General features: G+C 44.3%; 1 pseudogene; it reads left to right on the forward strand.

The window, feature by feature from the left end:
• The first annotated feature begins 12309 nt into the window (after positions 1 to 12309).
• LOC121134613 lies at positions 12310 to 13570 on the forward strand (annotated as a pseudogene).
• Positions 13571 to 18654: the final 5084 nt, after the last annotated feature.

Below are 18654 nucleotides of genomic sequence, written 5' to 3' on the forward strand. Positions count from 1 at the left end.
ACGTGGCTGACCCCTCCCCCACTTAATGTTTTCTTGGTGCTGATTCTTCTCATACTAGCCAAATTTGAAAGACTATGAGGTCAGACCCCATCCAGTGGGGAGAAGACACAGTCCTTACCAGTGTTCGACTAAAATCCAAGGCCGGAGAGATGAAGAGCGCTTGTGCCTCTTGCAGAGGACCCTGGTTTAATTCCCAGGATGCATGTGGTAGCTAAAGGCATCACAATGTCGCTCCAGCTCTGTGGACTCTGATGTCCAAAGGCACAGGAATTCAACTGCAGGTTCTGAGTGCACTGCCCAGTGCCACAAGTGCCTCCTTGTCTGACTTGATGCAGGAAAGTCTCCCTGTTCAAGCTGATATAGTAAACATGCTGAGCTTTAGGGGTCCTGCAGCTTCTCCATCAGAGCTCAGTCCACCTAAACCCAGCTGTTCTGTGTATCTATTGTGCTGGTCCTTTCTTCATTCCCTTGTTGTCTCAGTAAGGTGTGTCCCTGTGTCATGCAAGGACTCAGTCCCTGACAATGTAGCCCAGGTTAGCCTCAAACTCAAAATCCTACCTCAGCTGGGATTATAGGTATAGTCACAACCAGATGGGCGCTTCCTTCAACTGCTCTCTTTGGCCTAGGGGACTGTTTAAAGTTGCTCTCCATCACATCTTTGCCCTACCTGTTTCACTCTTAGGTTTGTATGGTTCTCGTGTCTTGAGTTCCTGAAAGCCACTGACTTAAACTGAGGCTGTAGTGATATGGCCTGTCCCTTTTGAAACTCTTACTGGAATTTAATTGCCATTGAAACAGTGTTGCAGGAGGATGTGGTGGTGCCAGCTTGTTTTTGCTGTTTTACTTGTTTTTAGTTTACTTATTTAGAGACAGTCTCACTATGTAACCTTGGCTGACCTAGACCTCTCTAGGTAGACCAGGCTAGCCTCAAACTCACAGAGGAAAAGTGCTGGGATTAACAGTGTGCACTACCATGCCCTGCTACAGTCTTGAATTCTAGCACTTGGAAAGTAGAGGTAAGAGGATCAGAGATCCAGTTCATCTGGAACTACATAAGACTGTCTCAGAAAGGACTGGGGATGAGGCTGGAGAGAGACTCAAGGGTTAATGGCATTTGTTTTTGCAGAGGACCCAGGTTCTATTCCAGGCACCCACATGGTGGCTCATAATATAATGAGTTCATAATTCCAATTCCAGGAGATTCAATGCACTGGAGAGAGATGGCTCAGGGGTTAAAATGGGTACAGGACCCTAGTTTAGTACCCAGCACCCATATTAACATGACTCACAACATCGCATGTAATTTCAGATATGACCTCTATGGACTGTTTGGATATATCTGCACTTCATGTACACACAGCTAGGAAAAGGTAGACCCCTAGATTAAATCTCCAATAATAAAGAAAAAATTCATTATCAATTACCCACCTAGGTGAAGTGGTATATGCCTGTTATCCCAGGATTTGGGAAGTAGAAGCAGGAATATCAGTTCAGGTCAGCCATGGCTATAACAGACTGTTTCAAAAACCAAGACAGGAGGAGGGGCTCCTGAGACCCCACCCTTTCCTGTGGATACACAGGCGGTTAGCTGCTGATGTGGGAAAGACATTTTCTTCAGGGGTGTAGCCACTGGCATAAGGTGTCCATGGAGACAGAAGAGGCACTCTCTGGGAAATGGAAGGGGATCAGCGAGAATGGGAAAGGGCCAGGAGATGATGAGGAGCATGTTAAAGAAGGGGAAAGGGCCTAGAGGGCAAAACAAAGCGGGAAACAGCTTCACAGGCTGATGAATGTTCAGACAGCATCTCCCCTGAAGCCTCTTTCCTTCCCCCCTCCCATTCTAGACATTACTATTGGGTAGGGTGGGTAGGGACTTATGCAGAAGCAAAGAGTTGTCTAGGAGAGTAATTTCCTGGGTGATTTAAACCAGGAATGCCCCACTATCATCTTTAAGCATGCTATTTATTACAACCCCCAATCCCTTCACACTGCAGGGTGGAGAGGAGAAGTGTCTCTGGATATAGAAGACATAATCTCTCAGAATAATTGTCCAACATCAGGACTACTCTGGATCAGAACCCCAAAAGCTAAAACAAGACTTTTCCAGAAAGGAATGACTGAAGAATACTGGTTACTTAAAATCTAGGAAGAAGGAGAACAAACTATAATAGCCAACAGAGAAGCACTGCAATGAATAACAACTGTAGAATACCCTTCACTCAGAATTGTGGCCATGAGAAAGGCAGGGATTGAGGCAACTGACCTTGTCCTTGAATTAATGTATGGCACTTTCACAGCTATATTCCCTCAGCTAGATGCCAATGCTGTAAGCAGTCAAAATAAACGGGACACTCCCAAGCAAAGCAGTACAATGTACACGATGCTTGCAGTCTTATACATGGTATATGAAATAGGAAACAAACATCCATGGCCCCTAACCTATTTCAGAAAGATCACAGTAACAACGTAAGACAGCATACCTTCCAGAGAATCCCACAAGGATATAAAACTAGCCCAGACATCACTTACAGTCTATCAGAAAATGAAAGCCGGTCCTGTGGAGGTCCCCGCAAGCATCACAGCTGGCCGGAAGCAATCTGAGTGAGACAAGAAGGAAAACTCAGGTCAGCGGGAGTTAGTCGGTGCTGAGAGTCTGATACCAGGCAGCTTATTGTAAGCAAATCTAAACACAGTACAATTTGGAAAGTAGTTTCCTGGTATAGTACAATTCCTGGTGCACTGTAACATGATTAATAAAAGACCCAGAGACTGATATTGAGGTTCAAGCTGAAGATCAGAGAAGCAAAGCAGCCAAGCCACTAGATCTTACCTCTACCTCAGACTAAAATAGTAATCCTGCCTCCAGGAATCCTCAGAGTCAATGCTCTCCACCAAGCCTCAGACTGCAACCCCAGACTGCTGCCTCTGTGGCTGGAGACAATGTCTCTGAGACTGACTTTGTTTCTTCCTTATATACCTCTCTCCGCCCAGCCATATCACTCCTGTCTCCACCTCCCTCGTGCTAGGATTAAAGACATGTGATTCCAAGTGCTGAGATCACCTTTGTGTGATCTCTTTTAGACTGGATCAATTTTATGTAACTCACGTGGCCTTGAACTAATAGAAATCCGTCTGCCTCTTTCTCCTGAGTCCTGAGATTAACAGTGTGTACTCCCACTGCCTAACTTCTATAGCTAACTAGTGTAGCTGGCGTTGCGTTGATACTTCAGGCAATCTTTATTAAATCATACATAATGTATCACCAAAGTGCACAAGGAGTCATAATTACATTGAAATGTTTTTTGCAAAGTACGTATGACCATGAAGATGGGTTGTATAGCTTAAGGGTTAAGGATCTGGTGTGGTCTCTGGTCAAGATTTATGGTTTTAGAGGTTCAGTTCCTTATCATCATGTTGGGAAGCATAGTGGCATGCAGGCAGACATGGTGCTGGAGCTGAGAGTACTACGTCTTGCAGGCAACAGGAGCAAAAGAGACCTCAAAGCCTGCCCACAATGACACACTTCCTCCAATAATGCCACACTTTCTAATAGTGCCAGTCCTTTGGGGGCCATTTTATATCAAACCACCACAACAACCCTGTGTGATTAACACTCCTGACTTCTACAATGTTTATCTGTGAGTTCTCATGCCTACTACACTGCCCTCCATAGATAATATGATTATTCATGGTAATGATGAACAAACCTTAAAAGAAGACAGGAACATCTATTTAGAGAACTTAGATCTAGGGGATGGGCTACGAGGGAATCTAAAACTAAGGGTCAATCCAAAGAGGCAAGATTCTAGGGATAGAATGGTCCTCAGAAGATAGAAGACTACCAAACATCATCCCAAACAAATTATAAACATTAAAACTTCCACATACTAAACAGAGGGCCAGAGACTTATAGGTTTATTTGGATATTGAAGACAGCATATACCTTATCTGCAGGCAATATGCCAACCTATCTGTAAAATCACCAGAATGACACAGGACTGTAAAAGGGGTACCACACATTGAAAGAGGTTTGACACTATTTAGGAAACAAAACAGACTGTAAGACATTACACATCCAAACCCAATCTTGCCTTGCACCATAGACAGAATTTATACTAAGGGATATGATAATTGGATGTTATGGCAACAAATAGAGTGAAATATGAGAGACACATTTGGACCTTGTTTGAAGCATTAAAACTTCCAAACCACTGCTACTAGATCAAACTATAACTATATAGTACCCTATACCACCATTACCTTGGGTGAGACGTACTCCACAAAGTACAGATAGAACCAAAGTTGCTAACCTGGAAATAGTACATCCAGATTTTTGTGGAATATTAGTTAAAGATGTGTTACATTCTTTTATGCTATGGAGTATTTGTTTAATGATGCAAAGATGTGGTGGTGCATTCTTTTTCTTTTCTTTTCTTTTCTTTTCTTTTTTTTGGTTTTTCGAGACAGGCTTTCTCTGTATTGTTTTGGAGACTGTCCTGGAACTCTCTCTGTAGACCTCAAATTCAGGCTGGCTTTGAACTCACAGAGATCTGCCTGCCTCTGCCTCCCTAGTGCTGGGATTAAAGGCGTGCACCACCAATGCCTGGCTGTGTTGCTTTCTTTTATGTTGCATTTGTTTAATCTGTAAAGATGTGTTGCTTTGCCTGCCTAAGACACCTGATAGTCTAATAAAGAGTTGAATGGCCAATAGCTAGGCAGGAAATGGATAGACAGGGCTGCCAGACAGAGAAAATAAATAGGAGGCGAGAAAGAAGAGAGAGGATTGAAAAGAGAAGGAGAGAGGATACCAGAGGCCAGCAACCCAATCACACAGTCAGCTACAGAGTAAGAAGGAAAGAAAGAGGTATAGAAAAAAGAAAGGTAAAAGCCCAGAGGCAAAAGGTAAATGGGATAATTTAAGAAAAGTTGACTAGAAATAAGACAAGCTAAGGCTGGGCATTCATAAGTAAGAATAAGTCTCTGTGTGTTTATTTGGAAGCTGGGTGGCAGGCCCCACAAAGAGCAAAGAGGGAAAAAACACCCCAAAAACTACATCCAGGCAAGGGAACTCAGAAAGAATGGAGAAATATACAACCTAACTGAAGAACTTTCAGCCATAGAGGTCTCCCCACCAGAGATGGAGACTAAGGACAACCTGCATTCCCTATGGAGTCTTGGGGGCCCCCTTACAGTTCAGACCTACAAAATGCCTGGTTCAGCAATGGCTCTGCCTCAGTGACAAGAAATGTGTTTGTCTGGAAGTCAGCCATCACAGAGGATGGCTCATCCAAGTCTGCATAGCATGCAGAAGCCTAAGCAGCAAGGAGGGCTGTACCAATCCTTAAAGAAGGCCACAAGATCACACACATCCATCCTGACTCTTGGGCCTTAGCAAACAGTATTGCAGTCTTGTCTAAAAAGTGGAAAGATTTTACAATCAACGGAAAAGACCTCTGGTCTAAAGAGACTGACATGCTTATTTGTTTTTTGTTTTCCTTGCTTTTCCAGCTAGGGTTTCCCTATGCAGTCCTGGCTGTCCTGGGATTCAAGGTGTGCACTATTGTATTCCAGGGGGATAGCAAAGGAGAGGTGCTCTGGGAGTGTCCCAGCCCCACCCATGGCTGCTGCCGCCACCAGCCACAACACAGAGGAGGACATTCCCCAGGACAGTCAGCTTGTCATCTGGACATGCTCCCTTCCTTTTTTGGCCATTAGAGCACTCTGGCTACAGAATCACAAGGGAATCACCAGGCTTTGGTCTGTCCTCTATCCTCTTGACTAAATGCATCTTCCTCCCAACTCTTGCAAAACACACTTCAGTTAGGAAATTAACCCTCTGTAAACCAGTAGTGGCATGTTCTTATAAGCTCTGGGCAGCCTTATCCTTGCCTATCTTTTCTAAAAAGCCATTTTGGAGGGTTTTGCTTGTTTGATTTTTAACAATATTTGGGGAAAATGAGCGTTTATTATTTACAAATCTTTCCTGAGTCCCCATGGTTTCATAGGGAATGTTCTAGAAGCTACAAACACAGCAGTAACTAGAGAGATGCCTCATTCTTTCTGGAGCTTTCATGAACAAAGTAACAAGCAGATAAGAATCTCACCATGCTGCATGTTTTAAAGCACCTGGGCTAAAAGAACCTTCATGGAGCCTTTAAGAAGGGCCTGAAGGAAGTCCTGTCATGCTGCAATTCCTGTTTAACCCTTAAGAGGACATTGACGTGCGCCTGCCACATTACATTGCAATGTATTTACTGAGTGACTGTTTTTGTCCTCTACTGTCTCTTTGCTGCCTGGATACAGTAAGTGCTTAATAAATATTTACTACAAAATGGATAATATTAAGAAGAAAATAAAGCTGGTCATGGTGGTACCTGCCTTTAATTCTAGCACTTGGGAGTTTGAGGCCAGTCTGGTCTACATAGAAGTTCCAGGACAGCCAGAGCTGCACAATAGAGATACTCTGTGTCAAAAAGACAGAAAAAATAAATAAAGCAATATGATCCATATTGATGGATGAAAGGAAAGATCAGAAAATATTTCTTTGGAGAAAAAACAAGGACAGGAGGATTATGTGTTCTGGGTCAACCTTGACGATACAATGAGATCCCTTACTTAAGAATAATGAAAACAAACAAACAAAAACAGAGAAAAATTATTTTTTAGTTTTCTAGTGCTGGGAATTAAACCACATATATTTATGGGATAGGGGTCTGGGCATGGCTTAGATGTGTGGTTCGACCTCCCAAACCCTCACAATCTCACAAACCTGCCAGCAGGGTTCTGGGAGGTGGCTGAGTCAGTTTAAGGCTCAGACCTCGGGCGGGCAAGAGCTGCTTCCTCACTTGTTGTACGTGGCAGGCCTTCATCCCCATCAGCTATGATCAGACATGTTTGGTTTTGGTTTTGGTTTTTTAAGTTTATTTATTTTTATTTTCTGTGTTTGAGAGGATTGCCTACATGTATGTATGCCTGCTACCCTCAGAGGCCAGAAGATGGCATATAATCCCCTGGAGCTAGGGTTACAGTCACTTGTGAGCTGTCTGTCATGTGGGTGCTGGGAACCAAACCCAGCATATGCTCTTAACTGCTGAGCAATCTCTCCAGCCCCGACCAATCAGTTCTTTGTTCATTTTGTGCTGCTATTAAAACAAAACAAAAAGCCAGGAGATGGTGGCACACACCTTTAATACCAGCACTCCCAAGGCAGAGGCAGGTGGATCTGTGAGTTCAAGGCCAGCCTGGTCTACATAGTGAATGAGTTCTTGGATAGCCAGTGCTACACAGAGAAACCGTGTCTCAAAAACAAAACAAAAACAAAAAATAAATAAAACCCCCTTTTTGTTTTTCAAGTAAAAGAAAGAGGATTATTTAACTCATGATGACTAATGACTGAGATATCCCACAGGACAGTATCAATATGTGGTGGACAAGTCTAGTTGTGTCACAACATGAAAGCTGACATCATGTGAGGCAGGCAGAGCCCTCACAGGGTGTGAGAGGAAAGAAGGGATGAGGTGTAGCAGGTTCCCTCTTCCTCCTTTTTTTAAAACAGTATCTCACTGTGCAGCCCAGCTACCATTGACTTCATCTTACTCTGTGCTGGGCTTGCAGGCACCTCCATCCCCGCCTGTAATTTGAGAGGCTACCATAGCAGCTGGCCATTTAATTTAAGGGATTCCCATGAAGTAGAGACCTTGCCCAGCCTAGGACTCTCCAGCAGTAGGCCAATCCACAGCCTCTCAAATTACACGGTGGGCCCAGCGCTGCTTACAGAATTCTAATAAACTTAGAAACTGTTTCTGCAGATGTTCCTTCATTCTGAGACAGGATAGAGAGACTGGGAAACTGTGGGGTCATAGGAAGGAAAAGGTTGTAGCCTCCTGCCAGCAGAAAATTAAGTATTATATTAACGTTAGTTGTGAAAGCTGTTAGCACAGGGGACAATACAGGATTGACAAGATGGCTCAGTAAGCAAAGGTGCTTGCTGTCATGCCTAATGACCTGAGTTTGGTTTCCAGAACCTATCTGACGCAAGGAGAAAACTGACCTCTGAAACTTGTCCTCCGATGGACATACGTGCCCCATCCATAGACAGACAGACAGATAGAAAAATAACACTCGTTAAAATAGTAGGATAGATTTTGTTTGTTTCCACAGTACTGGGACTTGAACCCAGAGCCTCAGAGATTCCAGGGACACATTTCTGTCCTGATAAGATCAGATCTGAATCAATAAGAAACTATTACAATACAGAAAATATTCCAATATGAACTGAACTCAACTCTGGTTTCTGCAGAGGAGAGTGAGGAGACTGGGAGGAGGTCCTAGAAAGGAAGTGCTGGTTCATGTGAAACCCGTTGGGGTTTGGTTAAGTGGTGGTTATAAAGTTATAACTTCAAGGCTGGGAGACAGGGCTATGCCTTCAAACTGTAGCTGAAACAAATGGTATTGCCCTCATGTCCAGATAAGGTCTCCTCATGTATCTCAGAATATCCTTGAACTTGTAATCCTCCTGCTGGGTAAGAGGAATGTACCTGATGAATGTACTTGATTCCAAGATAGACAGATAAAACATAGGTACCTATATGTCTCTCTCTCTCTCTCTCTCTCTCTCTCTCTCTCTCTCTCTCTCTCTCTCTCTCTCTCTCTCTCTCACACACACACACACACACACACACACACACATGAATTTTTGAGTCAAACTGTTACATGTAACCAAGGTGAACTTGGGACTAGGCATCCTCCTGCCCCAGCCCCCCGGGTGCTAGCATCACAGGTGGGTGCCTCCATGCTCAGCAACAGTAAATTCTTTTGGCTGCCTTGAGTTTTCTGGGGCAGGTACTGTAAGTAGAGATGGGGTAATCCTAGAGATCTGAGCTATTAGGAACAGTGTTTGCTCAAATGTTTACAAGTTTGGGTTCTCATGGAGAAAGGGCTCAGAAGTGTATGTCTCGAGTTTGGACACAGACCTGGCCCCTGGTTTGGGCCATCCAGGCTCTTTTCTCCCATCTGAGGTCAAAGGCTCAGAGGACAGGGCCTTCTTCTCCTCTGAGTGACTCCATTTTCTCACTGTCTCACAGGTCTGTGCCCTCTTTCTTCAACATGGCCTATTTTAGGGTGCTTTGTATCCACAGATTCTCTTTTGAATGAAGGAAAAAAAGCTTTCTTTTGTTTTGTTTTTCTGAGACAGATTTCTATGTAACTTTGGAGCCTGTCCTGGAACTTAATCTGTAGACCAGGCTGGCCTCGAACTCACAGAGATTCACCTGCCTCTGCCTCCCCAGTCCTGGGATTAAAGGTGTGTGCCACCAACGCCCGGCAAGTGGGTCTTGCTGTTAGGCCATGGAGTGGAGACAGGGTGAGTAAGGGTCATGAGCTTTCAGAATAAATTCAGAAAGTATCAACATGAACACCTGACAACATTGTTTTTTAAAAAAATCCCTATCAGCTAGGCGGTGGTGGCACACACCTTTAATCCCAGCACTCAGGAGGCAGAGGCAGGCGGATCTCTACAAGTTGGAGACTGTGGGAACACCAGACCTTGAGCAGAGACCCACTTCCCCTTCTGCCTGGGAGTAGGCAGCTGTAAGACAATGTTTACTAAAAACATGTTTACTAAAAACAATACAATGCCCGGGGGCAATAAGTTCCTGGAAAAGGCCTGCCCACAGAAACCACCCTGACCTCGACCTTGTCCAAAGACTAACCGCCTCTTCTGCCACGCCCAGATCAGTTTTTGGGGTCAGAGCAGAACCAGCCAGGGGAGAGGAGAGAGCAGAAGCTTCTCTGGTGGGAGCTTTTCTTAGGAAGTTTTCTTGAACCTTTTTGGGGCCTGCTTAAAGTTTTCTTTACATCGTTGAAAGGGTCTCTGTGTTGTCAATCCCCGACACCCTCCGCACGTTCTCGGACACAGGCCGCGCAGGTGACGCGACAGGAGACCAGCCTGGTCTACAAGAGCTAGTTCCAGGACAGCCTCCAAAGCCACAGAGAAATGTTGTCTCAAAAAACTAAAAAAAAAATCCCAGCACAATTCTTCACAGACTTTGAAAGGACAATTCTCAACTTTATATGGAAAAACAAAAGACCCAGGATAGCCAAAACAACCCTGTACAATAAAGGAAATTCAGGAGGCATCAGTATCCCTGATTTCAAGCTCTACTATAGAGCTATAGAAATGAAAAGAGCTTGGTATTGGCACAAAAATAGACAGGTAGGCCAATGGAATCGTATTGAAGACCCTGATATTAACCCACACACCTATGAACACCTGATTTTTGACAAAGAAGCTAAAACTATACAATGGAAAAAAGAAAGCATCTTCAACAATGGTGCTGGCATGTAGAACACTGCAGATAGATCCATGTCTATCGTCACACACAAAACTTAAGTCCAAATGGATCAAAGACCTCAACATAAATCCAGCCACACTGAACCTCTCAGAAGAGAAAGTAGGTGGTACCCTCAAATAAATTGGTACAGGAGACTGCTTCCTGAATATAACACCAGTAGCATAGACACTGAGAATGACAATTAATAAATGGGACCTCCTGAAACTGAGAAGCTTCTGTAAGGCAAAGGACACAGTCAACAAGACAAAACGGCAGCCCACAAAATGGGAAAATATATTCACCAACTCCACATCTGTCAGAGGACTGATCTCCAAAACTTACAAAGAACTCAAGAAACTAGTCTCCAAAACACCAAATAATTCAATTTTTAAAAATGGGGTACAGAACTAAATAGAGAATTCTCAATAAAGGAGTCTAAAATGGCTGAGAGACACTTAAGAAAGTGCTCAACATCCCTAGCCATCAGGGTAATGTAAATCAAAACAACTCTGAGATACCATCTTACTCCTGTCAGAATGGCTAAAATCAAAAAACACCAATGACAGTTTATGCTGGAGAGGATGTGGAGAAAGGGGAACACTCCTCCTCCGCTGCTGGTGGAAGTACCAACTTGTACAGCCACTTTGGAAATCAGTATGGATATTCCTCAGGAAAATGGGAATCAGTCTACCACAAGACCCAGCAATTCCACTCTTAGGCATATACCCAAAAGATGTGCATTCATACAATAAGGACATCTTGTTCATAGCAGCATTATTTGTAATAGCCAGAACCTGGAAGCAACCTAGATGCCCCTCAACTGAAGAGTGGATAGAGAAAATGTGGTACATTTACACAATGGAGTACTACTCAACGGGGGAAGAAAAATGGAATCTTGAAATTCGCAGGCAAATGGATGGCACCAGAAGAAACCATCCTGAGTGAAGTAACCCAATCACAAAAAGACAAACATGGCATGTACTCACTCATATATGGATTTTAGCCATGTAACAGGGCAAATGCCAGCCTACAATCCCACCGCCAGAGAGTCTGTGAAACAGGGAGAACCCTAAGAGAGATATGCATGGTACCCCAGAGAAGGGGAATGGGACACGATCTCCTGAGCAGATTGGGAGCATGGGGGGAGGGGAAAGGGAGCTGGCAGAAAGAGAGGAGAAGAAGAGGAGGGGAGAGGGGGACATGGGGGGAGCAGGAAGGTTGAGTCAGGGAAGAACAGAGGAGAGCAGGATGAGAGATACCATAGTAGAGGGAGTCACTATAGGTTTGAGGAGGTCTGGCACTAGTGAGATTTCCAGAGTTCTACAACGATGACACCAACTGGCAATCTAAGCAATAGTGGAGAGGCTACCTTAAATGTCCACCCCCAATAATGAAATTGATGACTACCTTATATGCTATCTTAAAGCCTTCATCCAGTGGCTGATGGAAGCAGAGGCAGACATCCACAGCTAACACTGAACTGAACTCCTGGAAACCAGTTGCAGAGAGGGAGGAGTGATGAGCAAAGGGGTCAAGACCAGGCTGGTGAAACCCACAGAGGCAGCTGACCTGAACAAGGGGGAGCTCTTGGCCCCCAGACTGAGAGGCCAGCATGGGACTGATCCAGACCCCATGAACGTGGGTGTCAGTGAGGAGCCCTCGGCAATCTACAGGGCCTCAGGTAGTCTTTATCAGTATTTATCCCTGGTGTACAAATGGACTTCGGGAGCCCATTCCACATGGAGGGATACTCTCTCAGCCTGGACACATGGAGGGCCTAGGCTCTGCCCCAGATGATATGACAGACTTTGGAGATTCCCCCAAGGAGGGCCTCACCCTCCCTGGGGAGTGGAGGGGGATGGGGATGGGGTGGGAGATTGGTGGGGTTGGTGGGGGCTGGGGAGGAGGGGAGAGAGAGTTAGAGGGAGCTGGGATTGATATATGAAGCAAGCTTGTTTCTAATTTAAATTTAAGAAGGAAAGACAGACAGACAGACAGACAGACAGACAGACAGACAGAAAGAAAGAAAGAAAGAAAGAAAGAAAGAAAGAAAGAAAGAAAGAAAGAAAGAAAGATAGAAAGATACTTGTTTTGGCCTGGAGACTTGAGGTTTAACCGGTCTCAGACTTTCAGCTTCAAAAGCCACAAGGCCTCTACTCTGGCTCCCCGAGGCCATGGGTTGGGTCTCCCGGCTCACGCCTTCCAGGGTCCTGATGCTCTTGGCTCATCTGGTGGTTGTCATCACTTAATTCTGGTCCCGGGAAAGCAGCATCCAGGCTTGCCTGCCTCTCAAGTTCACCCCCAAGGAATATGAGAAGCCAGCATGCAGCTGGCGGCTGTGCTCTGTCTCACCCTGGGCCTCTTTGTGGTGGAGCTGGCCGGCTTCCTCTCAGGAGTCTCCAGCACCCAGAACCTCCTCTGTGTCCTTTCTGCCTGCCCAGCGCCCCACTCCACTCTTTGCACTTCTTCAGACCTCATAGGCACAAGTCTCTTCCTAGGCGGCAAACCGAATCTCTCCAGTGCCTTCCCAGCTGTCGCTGAAACAGCATTATTCATCGCTGTCTTTGGGCTGAAAAAGAAACCTTTCTGATGACAACCTGGACGTAGGGACCAAGGCTGGAAAAATGATGAGCTTCCTCCTGTTGGTGGAAGCTCATCTTATTTCTTATTTTGTAATAAGAAAAAAATACTTGTTTAGTTTATTGGTATTTTTGAAACAGTATCTTGCTACATAGCCTAGGCTGGCCTCAAACTCATGTCAATTTTAGCGCTTTGGCCTCCTAAGTGCTGAGATAATAGGCATGAATCATTATAGCCTGCAAGGTTATAGAAGCCAGTGTGGTAGAGCATGCCTTTAATTCCAGAACTCAGGAGGCAGAGGCAAGCAGATCTTTGAGTTCCTGATCTACAAAGTGAATTCTAGGACAGCCAGCGCTGTTACACAGAGAAACCCTGTGTTGAAAAACAAAAACTCACCACATAGGAACTGGAGAGACAGCTCAGTGGTTAAGAGCACTTACTGCTCTTGTAGAGGACACAGTTTCATTTCTTAGCCCCTACATGGTGGCTTGCAGCCATCTGTGACTCCACTTCTAGAGGATCCAATGCCCTCATCTAACCTTTAAGGACATCAAACACCCACATGGTGCAATATGAACATGTAGGCAAAACACTCATAAAATAAAATGAATAAATCTAACAACAAAAAAAGAGTAGCCTGGCTGGAGAGATGGCTCAGTAGTTAGGAGCACTCGTCTTCCAGGGGACCTGGATTCAATTGCTAGCACCCACATGGCCACTCACAACTGTCCATAACTCCGATTCCAGGGGATCTTACACCCTCATACAGACATACATCTGGACAAAACACCAATGCACATAAAATAAAAGTAAAGAATTTTTTTAAAAAGAGTATCTTGTCTGTTGTTGGTGGCTCATGCCTTTAATCTCAGCACTCAGGAGGCAGAGGCAGACAGATTTCTGTGAGTTCGAGGCCAGTCTGGTCTACAGAGTGAATTCCAGGACAGCCAGGGCTCTTCCTGAATAGGAAGAACTTCTAATTTAGCTACAAGGAAGGGAGTTAACTAAGATAGAAAGGACTTGTAGAGAAAGAATAAGACACTCAAGGGAGGGTGAAAGCTTCTCAAGGGAGGATCTTAGATGTCTCAGCAGTGCTAAGGATGGGATTAGAGGCTTTAGGGATTCCATTGCTCAATAGGTTTCTAAAAAGACTCCTCTCTGCTACATCTTTTCTCCTTTCCAGTGAGCGAGATTACAGGATGTTTCTTGGGATGCCTTGAACAAAATTGTAATTAGACTAGATAAAACATGGAACAGAAGGGTCCCACAAAGGGGCTGAAATATGTCTTTCTGTAAATGGGTTTTCTTGTGAGAGTCCTAGAAAGTTGCCAGTTTACGGCTGGGAAAGGAGAGTGGCCACAGATGCTTAGGCCTTGTGCATGATTCATCTCTATTGTAACAGTCACTTGAAATATCTCTATGTGAAAGAAATATTGTTTCTTTGTAGGCAACCTCCACAGCAAATATAGGTAATAATTGTATTGGACTCTTAAACGTTAGATTTATTTATTTTATGTGTATGAGTGCTTTTTGTTTGTTTGTATGTCTGTGCACCATGTGTTTGTAGAACCCAACTGAAACTGGAGTTAACAGATGGTTGTGAACCACCATGTGTGTACCAGGAGTCAAACCCAGGTCCTCTGAAATAGCAACAACCACTGAGCCATCTCTCAAGTCCCATATGTTGGAAATCTTGACTCTAGCTGGCAAGATAATTCAGACAGACTTCTGGACTTTTTTCCATTCCCGTGTTCCTTTAATTTTTTCTTTCTGTCCTAAGTTAGCAAAGCCAAATTGCCTGGGTTAGATCCCAAAGCTACCACTTGTTAGCTCTGTCAGCTTGAGAAGGTCTTTCTGAGCCTTAATATCATCTTCCATATACAATGAACATGAATAATAGTGCCAGAAACATAGTAATATTGGGGGGTGTTAAATGAAGACATAGTTGAAGTGTATGGCATGTATAAGTATTATAGTCCAGGTGAGAAAGTTATAGATCACCAAGAATATAAGGCCAAGTAAACTCTTTTATTAACTATCAACAAGAGCAGGCTTTTGCCCTAAAGAATTCTAAACACTAATGCTCAGAAGCACAGAGATTTTTAGCAGCAAAACTCACATTTGCACCATGTCAGGTGTAAGTTGGGGAAACCTGGTAACAGTTGGGTTGACTATAAATTCAGCAACTATTTTGGTTATCATCTGGGCCATGGTCAGGGTCATGAAAAGTCCCGAATGGGATGTGAATGTGTTACCAAGATGGATATGACTGTTCAGAGGCTTTAGAGACTGAAAATTGCCTGAGCAGACACAAAAATGGAGCCAGGGTAAGATCAACTGTTCTGTTGCTGTGAAAGGACACACGACCTTATAAAGGAAGCATGTAATTGGGGACTCGCTTACAGTTTCAGAGGGTTAGTCCATGATCATCATGATGGGGGCATGGTAGGATCGTGGTGATGCTCACAGTTTTGGAGCAGTAGCTGAGAATTGCATCCTGGTCCAGAGAAAGAGATAAGCTAGGCTGGTTGTAGGTTTTTAAAATCTTCAAGCCCACCCCTCAGTGACACATTTCCTCCAACAAGGACACACTGCCTAATTCTTCTTAGATAGTGCCACTCCCTGATGACCAAGAATTCAAATATGTGAGTCTGTGGGAGCCATTCTTACTCAAACCGCCACACAGAACAAGATGTCACTTTGGTCACTTTGTAAGCATTTGACTACATTGTAGTGACAGTCCACTACATTCATCATAAGCTTCACTAAGAATGACGAGGGCTGTGACTGTCATTCAGTGGTAGACTGCTTACCCAGTCCAAGGCCCTGGATTCAACCCCTAGCATATTAAAAATAAAACAATAGGTACAATTTAAAAATAAAACTAGAGCAATAACTGGGCCATACTTATCCATAAATATTCTATAAATATCTATATCTACCTACCTGTCTATCTAGCCACCTATCCTCTATCTCAGTGCTGGAGATCATACCCCAAGACTTTATTTTTTATTCTTTCTCTTTTTTTGATAGGGTAAGGATAGCTGAGACAGGATCTTGCCTTGTAGCGCAGGCTAGCCTCAGCCTCCCAGGAGATGGGATAGGCATGTAGAATCATGCTCAACTCTGAGCATTTTTTTCTTTTGTTTTTGTTTTTACTCCCTGGCCAGTTGACAGGTTTTGACTTATTTATCAAATAGGTTGAGCATTCCTAACACAAAAATATGAAATCTAAATGTTCCCAGATCCTGAAGGTGTGTGTATGTGTGTTTGCGTGTGTGTTTATATGTGAAGGTGGGGCATGAGGAAGCACCCCACACCACAGTTCTTCCATCATATGTATCCTGAGGATGAAGTCCAAGTTGTCAGGCTTGACATCAGGCGCCTTAACCCACTGAGTCTTTTTTTTTTTTTTGACATTTATTTTACTTATGTGTGTGCCCTTAGAGGCCAAAGAGGGCTGTATGATTCCTTGGAGTCACAGGTGTCTGTGGGCAGCTAATGTGGTGGCTGTGCCCCAGGCAAGGTCCTCTGATACAGCAGTAAGCTCTCCACACTGAGCCATCTCCATAGCTCCCAAACACCCAAGCCATCTTCTTTTAGGTCTTTTTTTTTTCCCCATGACAGGGTTTCTTTGTGTAGCCTTGGCTGTCCTGGAACTCTGTAGACCAAATTGGTCTACTCATAGAGATTTACCTGCCTTAGCCTCTCTAGTGCTGGAATTAAAGGCGTGTGCCACCATTTCCCAAAAGCTTTTTCTCCCCATTCTCAGTCAAGACTCAGAGTAGTTCTAGGACTCTGTGTAGTCCTAGCTGTCCTGGAGCGCAGGGATCCAACAGCATCTGCCTCTCAAGTACTGGGATTAAAGGTGCGTACCACTGTAGCGAGCCGGTGTTCGCGGTTACAGCGCTACACTACTTCACAACGCTACAAGCGAAGGGCTAAGGATCTAAATGAAGACAAAGAAAGCAGCTCATTCTTACAAGGAGAATGGTGTTCATTTTAACAAGAGTGGAGCCTTATATACCAAAGGCAGGCATGGTGGAAAAACACCAAGGTCAGAAGCCTATGTTCCCAGGGCCTTCCAGCAAAGAGTGAACCAAAAACAGGAATTAGCATTTAGACAATAAGGATGGACAGAAAACAGGAACTTACGAGTAGGCCTTCCAGGGAGGAGGGGACGAGAAGTGTTTTTGCTAGATCTACTCATAGAGATTACCTGCCTTAGCCTCTTTAGTGCTGGAATTAATGGTGTGTGCCGCCATTTCCCAAATGCTTTTCCTCCTCATTCTGAGTCAGGGTTTTTCTGTGTAGTCCTAGCTGTCCTGGAGCGCAGAGATACAACAGCCTCTGCCTCTCAGGTACTGGGATTAAAGACGTGCACCACAACTGCCAGGGTTTTGGTTTTTCAAGAAAGGTTTCTCTGTTGTAGTCCTGGCTGTCCTGAACTCTCTCTGGACAAGGCTGGCCTTAGCGTTAGAGATTCACTTGTCTCTTCTTCCTGGATGCTGGGATTAAAGGTATGTGCCACCATCACCCAGCTAAAAATCCTTTTTTATTGTTTTTATGTGTATGGGTGGATGTTTTACCTGCATATATGTCCGTGTGCCATGTACATGTCTGGCCAGAGGAGGACAAAGGATCATCTGGAACTGGAGTTTCAAACAGTTGAATTGTGAAAAGTCATTGTGGATGTTGAGACTTGAACCTGGCCTTCTGGAAGAACAGCAAATTCTCTTAACCAATGATTTGTCCCTCCAGCCCACAGTGACTTACCTTGACAGACTCAGTACAATCCTTTGAAGTGCCAACATGATGCCACACTGAGATGTTCCACGTTTGAACAAAAAAAAGCATCAGAGCATTGGAAATATATAGCATTGCTTCTTGGTTTTGTGAGCTCAAGTTTAAAGGATATAACAAGTGTGTGTGTGTGTGTGTGTGTGTGTGTGTGTGTGTGTTTTGTTTTGCTTTGCTTTGCTTTGAGAGACAGGGTTTCTCTGTGTAACAGCTCTGGCTGTCCAAGAACTCACTCTGTAGACCAAGCTGGCCTCAAACTCAGATCTGCCTCTGCCTCTGCCTCTGCCTCCCAAGTGCTGGAATTATAGGTGTGTGCCACCACCATCCAGTTCTGATTGTGTGTGCATAAGGCACATAAGAAAAAAATAAATGTGTTTGGGCTTGAGTTCCTTTCCCAGGACGTCTCCTTGTGCAGCATTTTCTGTTCCTCTGATCCCTTTGTTCCTCTGGGAAGGAGACTGAGCCCCATTCTCCAAGGGAAGAAACAAAGACCAGAAAGTGCCTTTCAAAAGTTTCCCAGCAAGTTACAAGCTTCATGCCTTGTCTGGCTCTCATCTCAGATGAGCAAAAACTGATGTTTCTTGCTGTTTCCTGTGGGTCAGGCCTTTGTAATAGCCACTAAACCTCAGTCTTACCAATACAAGGTCAGTGCTTACTGTTTCATGCACAGTGTCTTGATGAACCCTCCAGGTGTAACAGTTTGCATTCTTTGTCTCACATACAGATGGTACAGATAGGGAATCTGAAAGCCAAATAGCTTGCTACCCAGTGACTGTGCTGACTTCTTCATTCATTCATTTTTTTCTATTTTTAAAGGAAATATGACAGTTTATTATGGAACCTTTATGAGTGACCGTGGTCCTGAAACATGGGTTTAGGTTACCTCAAATACCACGGTGCAATGTGGAAGCAGTTTCTCGGGGATTTTATACTGTTGGGGAAC

The sequence above is a fragment of the Mesocricetus auratus genome, unplaced genomic scaffold (genome assembly GCF_017639785.1).
Source record: "Mesocricetus auratus isolate SY011 unplaced genomic scaffold, BCM_Maur_2.0 Super-Scaffold_4256, whole genome shotgun sequence".
NCBI lineage: Eukaryota > Metazoa > Chordata > Mammalia > Rodentia > Cricetidae > Mesocricetus > Mesocricetus auratus.